Here is a 20,288-nt window from a genome sequence, read left to right as displayed (position 1 = left end):
CCTCCACTTGGATTAAATGCTGGGATATTTCTGCATTGATTTTTCTCTCTTTGAAGTCTCTACTGCGTAACAGTTGATCATGTTATCTCAGTGTTATCTTAACGGATGCACCCTCTCAGTTGCAGGACCGGCCTCAACGAGGAAGGAGGCCCAGGTGCAGGGCTGTGAGGCATCTGGGCTGTTGTTCTTCTCTTCCGGGACCCAAGCTGGCGATTCTTCCAGAATGACGTCCAGCTCACAGAAGCCTGTGACCACGTGCAGACACAGGAGGAGAAGGATCGCTGGGCTCGAAGGCACGTTTTCCATTTTCCATTGGGTTAGAGCGAGTCAGAGAGAGAAGCAGCAACAGCTGGCAGGTCGCTAAGCAGATGGAAGTCCCCTGAACTGGGGAACTCCCTCCAGGGCTTCTTGTGCACTCTCCCCTCACTTCCCTCAGCAGACCCTCCCGCCTCTCTTCAGCCAGACATATTTTTGGCAGTGGGAGGTCTTGGGAGAATGAACTTTCAGTGTTAGTGGACACATTTTATGCTTCCATCAGTAAATAATGGATTGGGTGGGGGGTGGCGAATTTCTTCAAAATGAAGTCTGAGTCACATATGATCTGCCGTTCTAGCGATTTTGCCACACAGTATGATTTACGGTAGATGCCATTCCACCCAGCACTCTCCCAGCACCCGCTTGTGTTTGTGACCTTCCATAGTTCTTACCCTAATCCCAATAAGCACATCCGTTTAAAGAAAGAAAAAAGGAAGGAAGGAAGAGAGGGAAAGAAGGATGGAAAGGCAGAGGGAGGGAAGAATCAGTGTTGTTTGGAGGCCCTGTGTTGGTGACTATTTTTAAGTTAATAAGTTTGTTCTTTTGCAAATAGGACAGTAGGTGGGTAAGAAGCTTTGCCCGTTTTGTTCGGTGCTTTTACTTGTTTGGACAGGGAAGGTTTTGATAATTTTCGGTTGGTGCCTAGCATACAGGAGACTTCTGCATGGGATTTTTGCATGATCTAATGGCACCACGATCAGGGTTTGTGTCCATGTAGATTTAGGAAAAACTTTTAAATGGCAGAAGTAGAGTTTAAGAAAGGAAGTTGCTGCTGAAAGTCCACAAAGATTATCCTTTATTTGTCAGGATTTGCTCATGGGTGCGTGTCAGTGTTTGCAGAAGCAGAGAAATGCAACACGTAAGAGCTCGTGAAGGCTCTCCAAGGCCACCGCCACACGGTGTCCTCTTTCAGAGACAGCAGGCCTGCTGAGTAAATGCACAAGAACTCGGGAACTCAACAGGCACCCAAATAAAACGGCTGCTGAGCAGGGGCTTACAGCTCAAGAAGCAATCTCTGGTTGCATGTGTGGCTGCAGCAAAGTAAATTAGCTCCTGCCTGGGGCATGCAAAAAAAAATCAGGTCAGGACCAGGAGCCACTGAGAGGCTGGTCTGAACGGTGCATAATGACCGTGCCCTCTCCTAGGGAGAAAGTGTCTTCTTGGTAGATTTTCCTCGAGGTGTGCAGAATAGGTCGGTTTCCCTAGAGCATCTGATCACAGCTTAGCGAAGCAAGGCAGGAAGAAACAAAGGAGACTGAATGGATTCCGGGGTCTGTAGGTAGAGCTGATACATAAAGTTCAGACTGCAAAGATCTGGGCAGAACCGGAGGACCTACCAAGTGGTTTAAGGGTGTGTGTTCCAGAGCAGGATCACCCCAGTTTGAAAGCTAACTTTGCTGTTTGGTGGCTGTGTGATGTTGGGCAAGTTACTTAACCTTTCTGGTCTTCAGTTTCCTCCACTGTAAAAAATATATATGGTAATAGCATGGACCTCACAGGGCTGTTGTAAAGATTAATATTATAATTATGACAGAAACTCCTGTTTGTGTCTTGCTCAGTACTGGGCCTCGCTCTACTAGGTACTAGGTAAGTATTTATTATATGAATTCATTCATCAGACCTAGAGTACCAGCCACTATTACTGCCCACAGCCCACCACAAACGTAGTGGCATAAACAACCACCCTTTTGCTATGTTCACAAATTCTGTGGATCAGGACCTAGTAGGCGTGGCTTTCCTTTACTCCACTATGTTGGGGCCCTCAACCAGGAAGATGAGTGCTGGGAGTAAGTCGGGTGGCCAGGGCCATGACATACCAAGGCTCCTTCATGCACGTGTGTGGGGCCAGGTCGGGCTGGCTTGAAGACTGGGATCACTGGGACCATCAGCCAGAACCTACTTGTGCCTGGGTCATGGCCTTGGCTTTGCCCATCTTGGATGCTCGAGAGCCAGAAGGAAGCTGATAGCCTGTTGTGACTGAACCCCAGACGTCACAGGAGGTCACTTCCACCACATTCTACTGGTGGAAGCTGTCATCTGCAGGCTGAGATTCAAGGGATGGGTATTTGATTGGACAGGAGAGCCTCACCAGCCCCAGCCGCTCTGGAAGTCCCCTGGGCATTGCTTGAGTGGGCAGAACTGGCACCCCAGATTCCTTAGAGGAGCCAAAGCCCCTGGTTGACTTTGGTCCACCCCCTGGGTGGGCCTGACCAAAAGGAACCTCAGAATCACTGCCCTTTTTCATAGGGACTGAGTGCAGGACCTTGGAGTGGCTCGCAAGGCCTCAGAGCCGGGATCAGAGGCTTGTCTCCCATCTCCTGCCTTCCAGCACCGCGGCTGACGGTCACGCTACCTGAAGTCAGCGCCGAGTCGCTATTCTTATCCTGTGAGGTTGCCTCTGCGCCGTTGTTTTAATTACAGGCTGTTATTCCATTTAAAAAATCAGCACTGGGATTAAGTAAAGGTGCTGTCATTTTAAAAGCCAGACTCATGGCCTAAAAACTCATCAGTGAATCAGAGGACAAATGTTCCCCATTGTGCTGGTTAAAAATAGGAGCCCTGGAAAAAGTGACAGAATGAGATGAATGCCATTAAAGTGTAATTACATTTACTGTAAATGTGAGCCTGGGGAAGCGTCTATTCTAAGCAGAGACGCTCTAGCAGAGCCTGTGACACGGAAAACCCAGAGCCTCGGCTGATGGCTGCTTTTATGTTCTGAATCATTATAGTGCATGTTACCGTGCATCGTTCCTCGTGTCCATTAGCCTCATTAGGGATGCTCGAAAGAGCCATCACTCCAATGGGAAGGAAGGACCATGCAGTTCCCCTTGCACCTCAGAATGTGACTTTTCTGTTCTCAGAAGGCAGTGTTTCCATACATCTGTCTTCTGTATGTCCATAAATCTGTGTGCATATCTCTGGATCTCCTACCTCAGCAGTCAAGTGTAGTAGCTGGATTGGACATACTTGAAAGGCAGGGCTAAATTGTTTTTTCATGAAAATAGCTTGTGTTTTTCTGATTTTAAAACAATGCCTTCTTGCCATATAAAGATTTGAAAAAAAAAAATGAAGAAAATAGACTATCCTAAATCCAGCCACACACAGTTAAAGCACTGTTAACATTTTGATGAACATCCTTCCAAATCAGAATCTCTTTGTGGATTTAGAGACGGTCCTGACGTTTCTGTTGCTGTTGTTAAAGCTCAGTAATATATTCTGGTCCTATTTTTATGATAATCTAGAAGGACGTCATCATGTCTAGTGGCTAATAGGACAGGGTGCTATGGGATCAGTGTACCATCATTTACTTACTTAATAATGACACTCAATGTCATAATGAGCCAAATAAAATTTTGATTCAGAGTTAAAAATCATTCTTTTCCATTATTGAAAGACAAATGACTTCAAGTTAAAAAATATATGTATACTATGCTTTGATGAACATGTTGCATAGACATCTTTAAACAGTTGGCCAATTATTTTCTTATGTATTCCTAGAAGTGGGATTGCTAGATAAAAGATATACACATTTACTATTTTGATATCTCTTTTACCAAATTTGCCTCTGGATATGTGCCAGTTTACACTCCCACAAACACCTTTGTCAGTGTTAGGTATTATAAATCCTACCAATCAAGAAAACAGTTTTTAAAAATTTGTATATAATTGGCCATTTGTATGTCTTTGAAAAATTACCTGTTCTTTACCCATTTTTATTGAGGTATTCTTTTTTATTGATTTGCAACTGCTCTTTGCATATTAAAGACACTAGCACTTTGTCATGTGTTTGCTCTCATTTTTTCTCAGTTTATCTTTGTTTTGAACCTGTTTATTTTTGTTTTGTTTTAGTTCATTTTTGCCATATAGAAGTGTTACAGTGTTAAGCACTTTCTTGTTTTCCTTTATGACTTTTGAGAGCACAAAACTTGCCTGGGTCCAGATAAAAGCGGCACTATGTTTGTTTCTGGTATTTTAATGTTTTCATTTTGTTTTGTTTGATATAATTTTAGTATAAGAAACCCACCTCTATTTTTGCTTCCCAGATGGTTATCCAATTAGGATTTTTTTTTTTAAAGCTTTGTTGGAGAGGTAGAGGCCAAAGAGACCAGAGAAAATAGAGGCTGAAAAGCAGGACTGGGTTCTTTTTCTGACCTCTGTCCTCAGCATCCTTTCCCCCATAGGCGGAGGACTAAGGGAAGTCAGGGTAGCTTTCGGTGTTGACTTTCCAGGAATGTTGGCTGAAGCCAGGAATAAAATTGGGACAGTTCCCTGAAACTTGGCATGCAAGTTAGCTTTAAAGGGAATGACAAACAGGACGACGTTAAGAGGTAGCTCATGTAATAGAAAGGGTTTCCACTTCTCCCGGAGGCTACCTTCTCCACGCTGAGCCCACGACTATTAGAGACTTGGTGTCCTTCACCTCTCCTCACAGTGGTGTGATGCTAACACCAGTGCTGGCTCTCTGGTGACCAGCCATCAGTGCTTCTGGTTGAAAACCCCTTGAGGGTAGGTGCTGACAACTCACCCACATGTCCCCTGCAGTCACGTGGCCCCTGGCGCACAGCTGGCACTTGGAGGGCCTTTCCGACATGAGAGGAAAGGCACTAGGGTAGTTCCCCTGATCTTGCAGGGTCCACAGTGGGGATCAGTCTCTACCAGGTGTCATGATGAGTCAAGCAAAATTTGGGCTTATAGCTAAAAATTATGCATTTGTTGTATTCATTTCATTTTTCATGTTCACTTTTGCAGTAGGCGTTGTTGAGTGTCTGCTGCATGCCAGGAAAGTGCTGGGTGCTGGGAGCCTACCCTTGCCATGCTCCCAGATGCAGTGGGGAGAAAGCACCGTGGGTGCGGAGAGAAGAGGTGACACCCGAGAATGCCCACAGCCTGGGCTCTGCTGTGCCCAGTGAGGTGGGAGCGGCGTCTGAGGGCGGTGGCTTCTGGGATGAGTCCTGAAGGATACGGACAGGTAAGACATTCTGTTCATTAAAAACACTTTCTCCCAGGAAATCCAGGGCAAAAGGGCAGCCTGCAAGAAGGCCCAGGTTTTGTTCTTGTTAAGGGTGAGCCCTTAAACCTGCCAGGAAGCTTGGGCAGAGGTTTGTTTCAAGTTTCTTTATCATCCGGACGTCTGTCGCAGTTCAAAGTCTAGATATCTGTGTCTGCATACTGTGCATCAGACTACACTGACATGGACCTCGCGGGCCCTGAGCACAATTAGGACACAGTGGCAGCCGGCTCGGCTGGAGGGAACCGCGCAGTCGGCCTGCTCAGGCTGGGGCCTGGACGCTGGCGCTGGGCTGGGCTGGGCAGAATCCTGGTGGTCTGGTCCCCACAGGGTGATGGGGAACCACAGCTTCCTCTGTCCTGGACATTTGTCTCGTGTTTCTGCAAAATTTATGTTCATTTGGCAAGCATCCTGGTGTGGTCTGGTTCCTACTGCGCTGTATCCATTCAGATTTTCAGACCTTTTAAGCAGGAGCTGGTGTTGGCTGGGACAGGTAACTCCCCGACTCACTTACACAATTTGATTCCTTTTACTGTATTGTGATATTTGACACAGACACAGGTACCAATGTAAGAGACGTTACATTTGTGTAAATTATGAGGTTCAGTAACCAAATGGATGCTTGTGAACTTGCTGTCAGTACCACAACTGGAATGTTACCAGTATGTCTGAAACCACCCTGCCCCTCCCATCCCTCCCCCGTCTCTCCCCTGGAGGTAACCACTCTCTGATATATTGATTTTTCATTATCTTGCTCATTTACAAGTAGCATCACCATATAAGTATGTATGGGTAAACAATAGACCATGTCTTTTTGCTTGATGTCAAGTTTGGTAAGTATGTTGCCTTCTGCGACTTCTTTTCCCACTCAGCTTAGGTTTCCAAGACTCAGCCATGTGTTTGCGCATGGCTGGAATTCCCTCCCTTTTCCCAGCAGCATGCTATTCCTCTGTGCACCTCTACCATGTGGTGTCTGATTCTCCCTTTTAATAGATGAGCATTTGGGCTACTTCCAATTTGGGGGCCGTTGCAAACACTGCTGCAGCCAGAGAACCAGCTGTTGCTCCTCGACTCTGGATCCGCGCTTTCCTGCCCTGCTTTGAGATGCTGGAGCTGGGCCTTTAAACATGCTTCTTTCACCAGATTTGTCACAAAAAGTTTCTAGACAGACATTGCAGAAGGAAGGAGCTTCTCTTCCTGGTTCAGAGCGCTGTCCCTTCTGGTTCTGCGGCGTGGCTGCAAGTGGTGTCTGACACCAGGGGCTCCACTGACACCTAGAGGGAGGTGTCCTGCTCTCCAGCCTGGGCCCTGCCTGTGGACCAGAGGTGGGCCCCCAAACCCAGTGAACACCCTTTCCATGAGGTCGGAGTCCCAGCCAAGTCCTCTCCTTCCCTGGACCGCTCCCCTGAGTCCTCGGTGTTCTTCAGAGCTCTTATTCCTTCCCAGTGTGAGGCCTTGTCACTAGGCAGCACACCTTTATATTACATTTTCCTTGTTCCATTTACTTGTCTGGCTTTTGTCTCCAGTCTGCACGCCAGCCGATGTAATCCACACCCAGGTCCTCTGGAGCCCTGTGGACCAGGCAGGGCTGAGCGAGGTGGCGGGTGCAGTGGCCTCGGTGCACGGGGTGTCGGGCTGGCTCCTCTCCCAGGCCCTGGCGGCCAGCACCCTCAGGCCGACACCCTCAGGCTGGCTCTGAGCTCCTCACTCTCTAGACCTACTTATTTACTGTTGCACTTTAACCTCGATCGATACTGCAAAAACTTAATCATTCCTGTGATCGGTTTTGAGTTTCCAGTTTTTAAAAAATACCTTCACTTGTAGCTAGTAACTGCGATTCACAATTCACTGGGTTTAGATCCATTGATAACTCGAGGCTGAATTCTGGAAACATCAGCAGGGGTAATGCGACCACGCCCAGCTTCCAGCATCCTCTGAAAGATGTCTTACTCCTTCCCACTCTCAGCCATGGTGGGTGGGGACAGGATTTCTAAAAAACTCCTCTCTCAGGAAAGCCAGGGAGATGCTCTTCTGAGCAGAAATCCCCCCTCCTTGTTTTGCTTGGAATAGTGGAGGAGTTTGAAATCCTCTTTCATCCAGAGTTTTTTTCCTTGTCAGTGCAAGCACCTGGACATCTTACATGTAGCCCAGCATCCTTTTAGAAGTAATCTGTAGCACCCAGGCCCTGCTGTCTGACAGGCCTGAATTTGCACCGAACCTGGCGTTTATACCTGAAGAGGTCATGTTAGTCTCTGAGCATCCATCTCCCCAGAGCAGGGATGGCAGTGGGATGAGCCTTCTGGGTGACTGAGCACACGAGACCTTGGAGAGGGTCAAGGACTTGGGGAGTCTGGGCCTGACTCAGCACCAGCTTGATTCTGGGGGCCGGTGTGGGGGCCCAGTGTCCAGCATCAAGGGACAAAATTTGACCAGTTGTGAAATTCTGCCTACAGGTGTACCTCTATTTGTGAATTCCTTTTACATGAAAATTTTCATTGAAAAAAGGGAAAGGAAGGAGGGAAGAAAGAAGGCTCGCTATGTGCTATTGACAGTCACAAAAATGTTTTGTTGTTTCTAGGTGGTGGGCTATGGGGTAATTTTAACTTTTCTATTTTGTGTTTTTCCATTTTTTGAATAGTTTTACAGAAATAACGTTAAATTCTGTAAACAGAACTAGAAATAAAAAGGCATTTTCCTCATGGAGGTCAAACTGGCTGGGGCAGCAGAGTTTGGAGGACAGTGGGGCCCGGGGTCAGTGGGAGGAGAGGGATGGGGAGTCTCCTGGCGGGCCCGAGATGGACGCGGCAGGCAGCGGGCGGGCCGCCTCTGTACCCCTGGACCAGCGCGGAACCGCGGCCCTTGCGCTGACCGCCGGCCCCGCGGGCGGAGCTGTCATGCGGGAGGCGGCCGCGCGAGGGCGCGATCCACCCGGAAACCGCGCCTGGTCCTCGGCGCCACGTTTCATCCGCAGCCGCTGGCCCGCCGGATTGAAGAAGGGCGGTGGGGATCGCGGGGAAGCTTGCGAGGCGCCGGGAGCCGGAGCGTCGCCGCGGGAGCCCGTTCCGGGCGTCCTCTCTCGCACTAGTTGCTGTACTGGCCGTGTCTCACGCAGATTGCCCAGAACTGTTACTGACCCGTGAACCTACCTGAACCATGATGTCCCGACCTCACGCGGTGCCCTCGGGGCTGTGCCACATTTATCACAAGGTCCCCATGGCCCTGTCCCTAAACCCCATCTTGCAAGGAAGGGAATTACGTTTCAGAGATGGAGCCTCCAATGCAGTCTTAGCAGCCGAAGCGTCTGGAACATAAACTACCTGACGACTCAGACAACTGGCCAAATGTTTCTCGTGTTGAATTTCATTCTTTAAACCTTTTCTTTGCTCTGTTCCCTTTGCTTGGGGTACTCGCCTCCCGTCTGGGCCCTCAGTTCTGCCTGTTCAGACCGCCTCCCCACACACACCCTTAGGGCAGTATCTCATCTCCCATCCCTCTTGGGGTTAGAAATCTGGTGAGCTGCTTGTGAGTCTGAGTTCTGCGCCTTTACTGTGTGTGTTCTAACCTCTCCCAGCTTCCCCTTTTCTCTCTGAGTCCTTATGGCTGAACTTGGAACCGAGGCCACAATAAAGCCTGTTTGGGAGTCAAAGAGCCTTTCTTCCCTCCCATGTGCTGTTGGAGCAGAATGCAGCTGGGTGTGTCCAGTGCCCCTGCCAGCCTTGGAAGTTCAACTTCTGTCTGAATGCTGACGATTCTTCCAGTGCAGGCTGCTCTGCTGGTCCGCCTTTACCATGGCAACGTCTCTGCGGCCGTCTCTGGCATGGGAGGACTTCGTTTCTCCTGATTGCCCCGGTGGCTCTGAGCCTTGTTACCCTGGCAAGTGGAGGGAGGCAAGCATCCACCCCTGCTTGTAGCACCCCTGTGCCCAGAGGAGGACCCAGGCTGGGGCTCACACCACTAAGGCTTGGGTCTTGCTTAGAAAGTACTGCCAGCCCTTGAGCTCTGGACGGAGGGTCTGGGGGATGCTTGTCTCAGGTCCTCAGAGGCTCCTGGAAGACAAACAACACTTGATGGGCAAGGGAAGGTGACAGAGGGGAGGGTTCTGCTTCCTGTCCTCAACCCTGGCATCTGGAGGCCCCGGGCTCAGCCTCTGCAGGGGCTCTACAGGGAAGGAGTGATGGGGTAGGAACCGGGCTGTCCCACTTGCCCAGGGAGGGTCTGGCTGAAGCCAGGACCAGTTGAGGCCGCTTTCTGCTTGGGACTAGCTGCTCAGGAAAGTGCTAAGGGCATTGGAGAAACTCACCCCACAGCTGGAAGCTGGGGTCGCACCATGCTGGGGAGCCTGGCGTAAGGTACGCAGACATAGGTGTGAGAGCCAGTGAGCACCCACCGCCCCGCTTTCTGGATCCCATGAGCTCCTGGACTCGCAGTGTAATTAGGAAGTCAGTGCAACAACCTTCCCTCTGTTGGCTGAGGACAGAGGCTCAAAGAGGTGCAGTGACTTGCCCGCAGTCACACAGGCTTAGCTAGAAATCAGGTCTCCTTGGGCTCCCATCCACTCCCCTTTCTCCCACAGCTCACTGCCCACTCACCTCACCTGCCTCCTCCCCGCCCTCATGTACCGCTCCCTCTGTGAGCACCAAGGCTCAGCACTTTTCAGCCTGGGAACAGATGGCTGCCTGAGAGCAGGCGGTGGACGTGGGGCTGGGGCCTGAGGATCTGGAGCCAGGCGGCAGCCAGGCAGGTGGTGGGACCCTTATCCCCTGGGCAGCAGCCTGTGGCTGTCTCCCAGTGGTGCTTAGAATCAGAGCTGCCCTGTGAAGGGGCCCAGGAACGCCTTCTGTGCAAACTCCCCCAGCGACCCAGAGTCTGAGCCTCCCCACCGCTCTGGCAAGAGCTCTCACCTCTTCAGCATCTCTGATGTTTGCTGGGCCCCTCTGCATCCCCGCACTCCAGATCCACTCAGACTGTGTCCTTCTTTCCTGGTTTATTGCCATTTCTCTCTAACTGCTTTCCTGCATCCACTTTTGTCCCCTTGCTGTGGACTCCCCACAGGCCACAGAGTGAGTCCTAAAATACACCAAAATACACTCCAGCCCTTCACATCTTTCACAAGGGGCCCCAGGGGCTCCTCCCTGGAAACCGGTCCTACCTCTGTCTCCCGCTCACCTGGTGAAGGCATCACTCACCCTCACCGAGTATCGCTGCTTTGTCGTTGCCTGTTTACTTCTCCGTCCCTCCCTGTGGGGAGGACCTGGAGGGCAGGGGTGGGTCTGTCCAATCCTGTGCCTGGTGCAGGGTACTTATTCAACAGTATCAGCCAGAGGTGTGATGGAGCCAGTGTAGGCGCAGGAGCGAGTCCAGCTGTCGGGGGTCCAGGCCTGGTCCTGAGGGTGGGGGCAGTGCATGAAGCTAGGGGGCTTCCGCGGGGTCCCCCAGGCCTCCCTGCTACTTGGTGTGGGGTCAGTGTCTCTCCCTCAGCATCCTCCCGACAGAGCAGCAGCCAGGAGGGTGGTGGGACCCCTATCCCCTGGGCAGCTGTTTCAGGTGCAGTAATTCTGGTAGGGCCTCCTGAGCTGGGCATCGGACTTGTAACAGGGCTTCGTAGGGAAGTAATTTCCTTTGTAAATGAATGTTTTGTATGAAAGGAGAGAGGACGTAAACTCCGTGTACCCTAGAGCTGTACACATCAGCTGTACAATCACACAGTGTTTGGATTTTTCTCTCCAGAAAGGGGACACCCCTGTCATCATCCATCCACTCAATCTACTGAGCACACGTAGAAGGGGGTGCGGAGAAGGGGGAGCGCTGTGTCCCTGGTGTATCTGGACAGCCCGGAAGTTAGAATACCAGTGAGTTCCAGTCGGCAATGAAGCTCTGTGACTCTGGCACCCTCATCCCCCATTTCCGATTCAGAGGTGACTAACATTACTACAACCCCCCCCCCCCCCCCCGCCAAAAAAACAAAAAACACTACTGGAGTGATAATGGAAGAAAAAAAATTCCTGGGCAAATCCCCAGTTGCGTCATCTTTCGGTTTCAGTGAATAAGTGTGTCTCAAACTGGCAACCTTTTTACCTAAAAATGAAGTTTGGCAGATCCAAAGAACTGGCATTCTGGGGCTGGGTGCCTGGCTAGGCACCCGGGGGTGGCCGACCTGAGTGAGTTCTCTAGACGATCACACGTGAGGATACCCCCTCGTGGTCGCTGATCAGCATCTTCCAGGCCGCAGAACCAGCAGAGCCCACGTCTGTTGGGAGGGAATTGAACTGAGCTGTCTGCACTGCCCCAACCAAAAGCTTAAGACCTGCCAGAAATGAAGAGATTCGCAGGCGAGGAAATCACAGACTTTCCGAGAACCTAATTCCGAACTCAGCAAGTTGACCAAGCTGTGGGCGAGGCTGCTCTTCTTTGTTTTGCATTAATTGATGTGTTTGAAGAATGAGATTTCAAGATGCATTATACATTCCACCCTGACTCCTGCAGAGACTTTGAAACACACCTCGTTAGCTTTGCTGGGTCCAGCCATCAGGTCAAGGGGTGTTCCTTCCTGTTGAATTTTTATGCACATGAGATGGAATCGAATTTGTTCCCACTTACTGATCTGCGTAAATGTGCTGTGATGTCTGAGGATAAGGTAACTGGATCCACTGCCGTAATCATCTGCTAACATTTTCAAGGAGAGAGGCCGAGGCCAAGGCCATCAAAGGCAGTTTATTATGAATAATGCCATCTGGACTTACTTGGATAAAATCATTTTCTAACATAGGAGCTGTCTGCCTCCAGAAATTTAAATCAACGATGAGTCATTCACTTGAGTTGCTGATTTTCCAGGTTGGGTCACATGCCCACCAGAGCCTGCGATAGTCAGGTCGACCCAAATCGGATTAACTGAATCCAGAATGGGAAAGAGATGGAGCATCCCTGAAAAATCAGGTTGCCGATTACTAAGAAAGGTGGGGGGGACACTGGGCAGGCAGGACCAGCTGGTGCCCACTGTAGTTGGCAAGAGGCAGAGGAGGGTGCCTTACCCCCAACCCTGTCCTCCAGCACCTCCTGGGCGGATGCTTTTAGGCCAGATGCTAAGGACACAAGCTGCGTGCCCTTGCTCGTTCATTTAGCTGTCCAGTCATGGACCAGGACCTGATACTGCCAAAGACGCCAAGTGAGCAGGCTGTGTGTGGTCCTGGTTCTCAAAGATCTGAGTGTTTTCATGGTTCATACTCATAGACCTATCGTGAGCCAGGAGCCAGGGGTGAAGTGATACTTTCCCTCTTGCTGGAATCACCTTATTTCCTCTTTCTAGCAAAGACGGGTGAAGAAACCTGTCCATTATCGAGAAGGCATCAGATGCTCACCGAGGTCATGAATTGTCCTCTTTACGCATGGAGAAAGGCAGTTTCAATGAAGTGCGCACTGTGGTCCTTGTAAGTGGGGCCAGGCAGAGGGCACTGAGAACACACTGGTTCAACCCATGTCATGATCTCTGTATCCAGGACGGTCCCTCGTCCCGACCCAAGCAAAGGACCAGCCCTGAGTGAGTGTTTGCTGGGCCACAGCAGCGTTTGCCCCGACTCCTTCAGTTTTTAGTTCCCTGCATACTGAGCATGTTTGATTTTTTAAAAGTCGTCGTTTTTTTTTCCTTCCAATGAACTTACTCATGCTCTTTGAACTTCAAGATGGAAAAATCAAAGTCAGAATCCAGAAGTTTCCCGGGAGCTCCTGACCTACTTCTGGGGAAACCAGTTCTTGTGGGAAGTACACACAGGGAACTGTTGCCAAAGGTTTCACACAGATGCTGGCACAAGCGTCCCTGAGGCTGGGCACCTGGGGGCCCCTCCGGGAGTCAGCGCACGAGCAGTCACGTCCAGCGCCACGCTCGGCTGGGTTCTGCCTCAGTGTCCAGACCAACACTGAGGGCACGGGTGGGACCTGCCAGGCCTCTCTCCTCTCTGCCCCCCCTCCACCTCTCCATGACCTCCAGCACAGCCCTGGGCTCTCCCCGGCTGGAGCCAGGCGACCTGAATGGAAACCAGGACTCAGTGTCCCACTCATCTTGGAGCTCAGTCCCCGCAACTGGTTACCTTGCTGCCAACCAGGTAGCTGGGCCTTTGTGCGCAAACCCTGGTCTGGACAATCTCTGTTCCCGCGGACTCCCCTGGCCCTGCGCCGGCCCCAGTGACTGGAGGTGGCTTCTGCGCCTTTGCATCTGGGGCCTCACCCTGAACCCTGGTGACACACGGAAGCTCTGACGTGGCCTGTTCCTGGATGCCTGTCGGGGCACATCCTTACTCTCACCACTCCCTCCTACATTCCAAGGCCACAGCCAGTGACCTGACCACCGTCTTGCATATGATACCATGAATGGACTTTGTAATCCTGATGCTTCTTTCCTGGAGAGGAAAATTAATTTCCATATTTGGTGATTTCCTTTGATAGATTTGACTGTTCATCTCACACACACACACACACACACACACACACACACACACACACACTCTCTCTCTCTCTCTCTCTCTCTCACAGTTTGAGACGGAGCCCGGAAACAAACTGCACAGAAAGGCTCATGCTGGCTCAGGACTTGCAGCTCTGAAAGCCGCCCTGCCCACCCCTCATGGCCCAGTGACCTGTGGGTGGGCGTTTGCCCCACTTCGTGCTCAGAGGGGGTTAGATTGCCACTCTGAGTTAGAGCACATTCTGCCTTCCCCAAACTTCTGGGCACCGGGTTTCTGCTTATGAGATGGAGCTGGCCAGGACTGTGGCGTGGAAGGTGGACATGCTCGCAGGTGCCCTTGCTTCGTGGGGTTCCTGTGAGGATTAGAAGAAAACTGGAGTGAGGGCCGAGCCTAGAGCCCGGCTCCCAGCGTGTGCTCAGGGATGCCAGGTGTGCCTGGTAGTGCCCCCAAGGGGGCGCCCGCTGGCGGGACTCGCTCTGAGGCTTCCACAAAGCCTCCTCTGCCTGGGTCCCGCGTCTCTCTGTGAACTGCATTCTGCCACCCGGCTGCCCTGGGTGGGGCTTTCTTGGTCTTTTCCTACCTGACTCTCGGGCTCATTCCAGGTGGTGGGGACCTTCCATTCGGACAGGACTCTCCCCAGGTCTGGAGAGCTGCCTTGGAGTTGGAGACCCAGTTCAAACTCCAGCCCCACCCGGGCCAGCTGAGAGGCCCTGGAAACACCTTTGTCTTCCAAGGCCCGTCTCCCCATCTTTGAAATGATGAGAACAGCACCAGCCTTATGGGCTCGCTGAGGAAAGGAACCATCCGGATATGGGCAGCACTTAATTCCAGCTCAGCCAAGGACAGCTGCTGCTTCTGGGTTATTCAGTGACTGCCCTACACATGCCTGTCATCGTTGTCACCTGTGACATCTCTGTGACACTCCTTGCTGAGGAGGAAACCACGGGAGGTTCTTGAGAGGAACCCGTATCAAGAAGAGAGTCATGGAGTTATCTTCAGAGGGTTTCCAGTGGCCCAGCTGCACCCGTCCCTTGCACGAGCCTTCCTGAGTGTGCAGGAGCAAGCACACCGGCTTCCGCACCACGGGGCTGTGCTGTTCGCTGTCCCGCTCACGTCTGCTCTCAGCTGCCTTGTTTATTCCCTCCTGTCCTCATCCTGCAGGACTGGAGGCTCCTTGGGGACAGAATCCCCTTCAAATAGAACATCCCGTAATCTCTGTGATTTGATCTGCTCTGCGTGTGATGACCGCATCACTTCTCCACTGTGTGTGGGGTGGCTGAGTGAAGCTGAGAGCGAAGGTGCCTTGATTACTGATACAAAGCCATGTGTTCAGACTCGCACGCAGGGACCCCTCCAGGTCCCCGACCAGCCCCCGGCCCCTGTTAGTCGTCATGACCATCCTCCTCACCTGTCAGTAGGGCAGCCGTATCATTGGTCACTCAGACGGGCACAGTTCTGAATGTGAAAGCAGGGCTGGTGATAATTCCTCCAGGACAGCAGGTGGGACCAACTACGACTGTCACCCCATTTATTGAACAAACACCGTGGAAGACTCCATGCTGAGCATTTTGCTTACCTTATCCCTAATCTGTGAAACGCTCTGTTAGGTGTAACTGTCTCTTCTCACTGTATAGATCAGAGTTCTGAGGCCCAAGAGAGGAAAGGACCCAGACCAAGGCTGTCTCACCTTTGAGGGGCAGAACCAGGCTGCCTGTGCCCGGAGCTGGGCCTGTGACCACCTGCTGACCTGCCTTCTGCTCACTCACTGGACACAGCAAATGCCTGTGGAGTAGCCACGTTACACAGACAGTTGGCGAGGCACAGAGACCAGGAGCATAACATGGAATTCTGGGACCTCTGGCCAGGCTGGGAGTCTGACAGCTCTCAGGGCCCTTTGTTTATCCAGCTCTGCCCAGACCTCTTGGGGTAACTCCCAGATCCCGGGGTGATGTGAGGAGCGCTCTGGATTTGGGCTTCTGCAAGTGTTGGTGGTCCCCTCGGGTTAGTCCAGGAGCCGTCGTCTCTGGCTCAGTTGCATGGCTGGGGAGTGGGAGGCCCTGTTCCCACCGAGGGAGCTGGAAATAGTTCAGGCATTTCTCATTCTTGTTCAAAACAGGGATTAACCCAGGTGACCCCAGTGGCCCCACGTGGGCTCCGCGTGTCCGTTGACAATAATTGACAGCGGGGCAGCTATCTCCACATGGGCCATCATGCTGCAGCATCTCCATGTGCTCACCAGGACAGAAGGCCCCTGGGAGTCCGCAATTGCGTAGCCCACCTGCTGCTCCTCCGGCAGCCTCCTCCCGGCTCCCCTCCAGTCTCTGCAACCCTGCTCTCCTCCAGGAACCAGGCAGCCAGAGAGCCCGCACTCCAGGGCCACGGCCACAGCGTGCTGTACGGTGGTCATGAGCACCCAGGGTTGTCTTGAAATGCACTTACCCAAAGTGCCAGTGTCAGAATGGACAACCAGGAAAGAAGACACAGAGAAATACCACAATCAAATTTAGAAAAAGGGAAGGTGCATCGATTTTCTTCTTTACATTTCTACTTCTAAGTAATTGAAAAGTCACCCCGCGTGGTAATTGTCTCTCCATTCCTGTGCTCCTGGCGCATGTTTCTAATCCCTCTTCTTGGGCATTTCCTGAGTGTGTTCTAACACTATTTTACTCCTCATAAAGAGCTGTTGTGACCAAAGACACAATCCAAAATACCACATGCTTCTCTACTCTGTATTACTGGACGATTGTAGGTTGTCCGGGCAGTGGTGCTAGGGACTGGACAATAGGACTTCCGCCCCATGCATGCCTCATGCGTGCACAGCGTCCAGATCTACCACATGATTTTTATAGACACTTCTCCTTCCTAATTACACGACAGTGTGATATTATTACTTTCATCACCTGTCTTTTTGCTAACATATATCCAGCCCTGAATGTCCCAGGTTCTGTCCTGATTCCTCTGTATTTATGATCATATTGAATGCTGCCAACAGCTTTGCGGTGGAGTTTTAGTGAGGATAACAAGAGCTACTTTAAGAAAGAGATGCAAAGAGGGGAGGGTATAGCTCAGTGGTAGAGTGTGTGCTTAACATGCACAAGGTCCTAGGTTCAATCCCCAGCACCTCCATTTAAAAAAATTAAAAATAAACTGAATTACCTCCTCACAAGGTCCTGGTTCACTCCTCAGTCCCTCCATTAAAAAAAATTTTTTTAAATAAACCTAATTACCTCGTCCCCCCCAAAAGATATTTTAAAATAGAGAAAGAGATGCAAAAATGCAATGGCTCTAACCAGATTGAAGGTGACTTCTCCCTCACGTGACAGTCTGAGTTCCAAGTTGGAAGGCAGCATCGTGGGGGCGGACGGTGGCTCTGGTCTTGTCTATGTGTGCCTTCCAGAGTGGCTCGGTCCCTGCTGCTCAGCCATCAGAAGCAGAGAACAAGAGGGCGGAGGAAGACACCTGGAAATAGCACGCAGCAGCTCCACTCCTCCCAAGGGAGAGGGTGGAGTCACGGGACCATGAGGTGAGGGAGGCGGGGAACGTGGTCCAGCACCAGCCCTGCCCCGCAGCAGTCGGAGGGTGTGGAGAAGGGAAAGAGCCAGGGGCTTCCAGCATTGGGAGCGGCCTTTTCCTGATGAGGAGACTGAGGCACAGGTGGAGTGAGGAGCCCCTCCAAGAGCCCAGACAGTGAGTGTGGAGCCGGGTTGGTGCTCGGGTTGTCCAGCCTCAGATCCATGCTTTCAGTCATCATGCTTCATTGGATTTATAATTAAATATTAATTGTGACAGATGACACCGATCTTCACACCTACTGTGTCCTTCTGCCCCAAAGTGTCAAAGCCACTCTTTCGTCCTGAAATTACCCTGAGACATCTGACATTGGGCTGGAGAATGGGTGTTACCCAGACTCTTGAGTCTAAAGTGAGAGCCGAGACTCTGCAGAGCCCTGAGGAGCCGGCAGGGACTGCTCGGACAAGAGACTGGCCGGTGGGCAGGACCAGTTTCCCAAGGGCCAGGAGGACATGACTTTGTCCTCTGTCAACTCTGGGCTGTGGGGATGCTTCAGCCAGAACTGCGAATCAGGAGAACTACGGGGCCGGCGGCAGCCCGCAGCTGCAGTTAACACTTCCTTCAGCCAGGCACCCTCTCCTCGGAGGAATTTTCACACTCGTTGCATCTTAAAGAGCTCATTGCTACTCTCAGCAGCTCCTTCTTGTCATGGACCATTGCACAGATCTCTTCTCTCCCCTTGGACAGCATCGTTAGTTCGGGACTAGGAGGTGGAGAAGTTGGGAAGTCAGAAGAACAAAGCAGCAGATGCCATTTGGTGGCAATTTCCAGTTACGGGGTGTCTCTTTCCAGTTGTGGGGCATCTCCCACGTGCAGCCGGCAGGCGGGCAGGTCTCCAAGGTCCTGGCCAGGAGGAGGGGAGAGCCTGGCAGAGGCTTGGAAACCCATCCCTGGGTTCCCTATGCAAGGACTAAAGCATGTCTCCTGAATTTCTCCCCTTCGTTTATTTGTTAATCCCACCTATGAAAGTGGATCCATTCAAATTTTTTTATCTGTAAGAGGGTATTAGGACCAATCCCTGGGATGAAATATTCTGCAGCAATTCCAAAGTACAAGATAGATACTCTATACAGCAATATATAGGGCGGGGAAGGACCAGACAGCGAGCAGTGAGGTAAGAGGAGAGCCTGGAGAGGAAGAGCCCCGGAGACCAGGGCAGAGGAGCTTCAAGAGGGAGGGAGAGGCCAGCTCTCACAGATGCTCCAAGTACAACTCATGCAGGGTTAGCGAGAGAGAGAGATGTAGGCATGGATACACAGGCCCACCTTGGAGATACTGTGGGTTCAGTCCAGACCCCAGAATAAAGCGAACATTGCAATAAAGCAGGTCACACAAATGTTTTGGTTTCCTGGTGCATATAAATGTTACGTTTATGCTGCATGGTAGTCTGTTAAGGGTACAATCTCATTGTTTCTAAAAAACAATGGAAAAGACTTTTTTGCTAAAAAATGCTAGCCATCCTCTGAGCCTTCTCCCAGTCATAATCTTTTGCAATAGCAATCACAGATCAACATACACACGTAGTAATAATAATGAAAAAATTTGAAATACCGTGTGAATTATCAAAATCTGACACCAAGACACAAAGCGAGCAAACACTGTTGGAAAAATGGAACTGAAAGGCTTGCTTGGCACAGGGTTGCCACAAAGCTCCGGTTTGTGAAAAACACAGCATCTGTGAAGCACAATAAATTGAAGTATGCCTGCGTGTGTATATATATTATATACACACTCGACACCAGACATGTAAATGCATGGAGAGTTCTGGAAGCATACAAACCAAACTGTTAGGGATTGAGTTTGCATGAGGAGGAAAGGGAACTTCCTCTTGTCCTCCTGTGTCAGGCGTCTGTGTGGTCCTCATGTAATTAAAAAATGGGAAAAATAAATGTAAAAGGTAGGGAGATCTCCAGTGGAGAGGGCCTCTCCCTGCAGGACCTTCCTGCAAGGGGGCTCAGGGTGCCCCAGCCCAGACTTCTCCCTTCAGTCATCACAGGCACCCACCCTTCCTTCTCCATGACCTGGGGCTGACTGTGCTCAAGACCTCTCGGCACAGCCCCGTTCTGACCCCTGTCTGCCTCCCTGCCCCAGCAGCTGTCTCCTTCCAAACCAGTTAACACAGGCAGGAAAAAGTAATTCCACGATTGGTTGCAGTTCTCTGTGAAGGTATAAATTATATGTGACACTGTGACATTTGCAACAGACTGCCACGTTGATTTGGTTTTTGTCTGTGGCAGTTCTTTTATCAATAAGCTTTTTTTCCCTGAGCTGTTTCGGACTCTTTTTTGTGCAGATGATTGAAGACATTCTGGAAATTTCTTTCTTTTTGAACGGTGCATTTCATCCAGATATCCTAAACCTCTGAGGCAAAACAAATACAGCTCATGCGCATGCGCACATACAAACACACACACGCTTTTTCAGTCTCTTGTCAGGCTGAGAGTCTCAGGGTAAATGAGCCAATTTGTTTTAATTTAAATATGAAAGTAGGAGAAGTAAACCTAATGGACATGCATGAGAGAACACAGAGCTCTAAGCTAGGGAAAAAAAGAAACAAAGATGAATTTGTCACATCTCTTGTGATAAATGATGTTTGTGCAATTAAACAGAACCAGCCCGGCGGCTGTGAACACCTCAATGCATTATATTTTTATCTTCAGGGCCGTTAGCCTCATGTTTCCTGTCATAGACTCTAAACATCACAGGTCCGTGGAGGAGGGGTGCTTTGACTGCAAGGATGCTGAGTTATGCCAAGCCATACAGAAAAGTAGGTCAGTGGGTCACTCATGCAAACCTGAACAGAAATGAAGTTTGACCCCTGTGAGCGCAGTGCTCCCAGAGCCCAAAGAGTGGCTGATGGAGACCCTGGATGGAGGAGGCCGGATGTGAGGCAGCTGCATCCCAGGGAACAAGAAAACTTGGGGGAAACCCAGGGTTTACGT

The 20,288-nt window shown here is 50.9% G+C and overlaps 1 protein-coding gene across 1 annotated transcript in view; it reads left to right on the top strand.

The window, feature by feature from the left end:
- Window positions 1–20,288, top strand: part of RPL31 (ribosomal protein L31) — a 311,008-nt gene that overhangs the window by 33,558 nt on the left and 257,162 nt on the right. The gene's annotated exons all lie outside the window — the stretch shown is intronic.

This window comes from Camelus dromedarius, chromosome 33 (assembly GCF_036321535.1).
Source record: "Camelus dromedarius isolate mCamDro1 chromosome 33, mCamDro1.pat, whole genome shotgun sequence".
In the NCBI taxonomy this organism is placed as follows: Eukaryota; Metazoa; Chordata; class Mammalia; order Artiodactyla; family Camelidae; genus Camelus; species Camelus dromedarius.
Note: the sequence above shows the minus strand (reverse complement) of the source record. Positions and strands in the feature narration are given on the sequence as shown.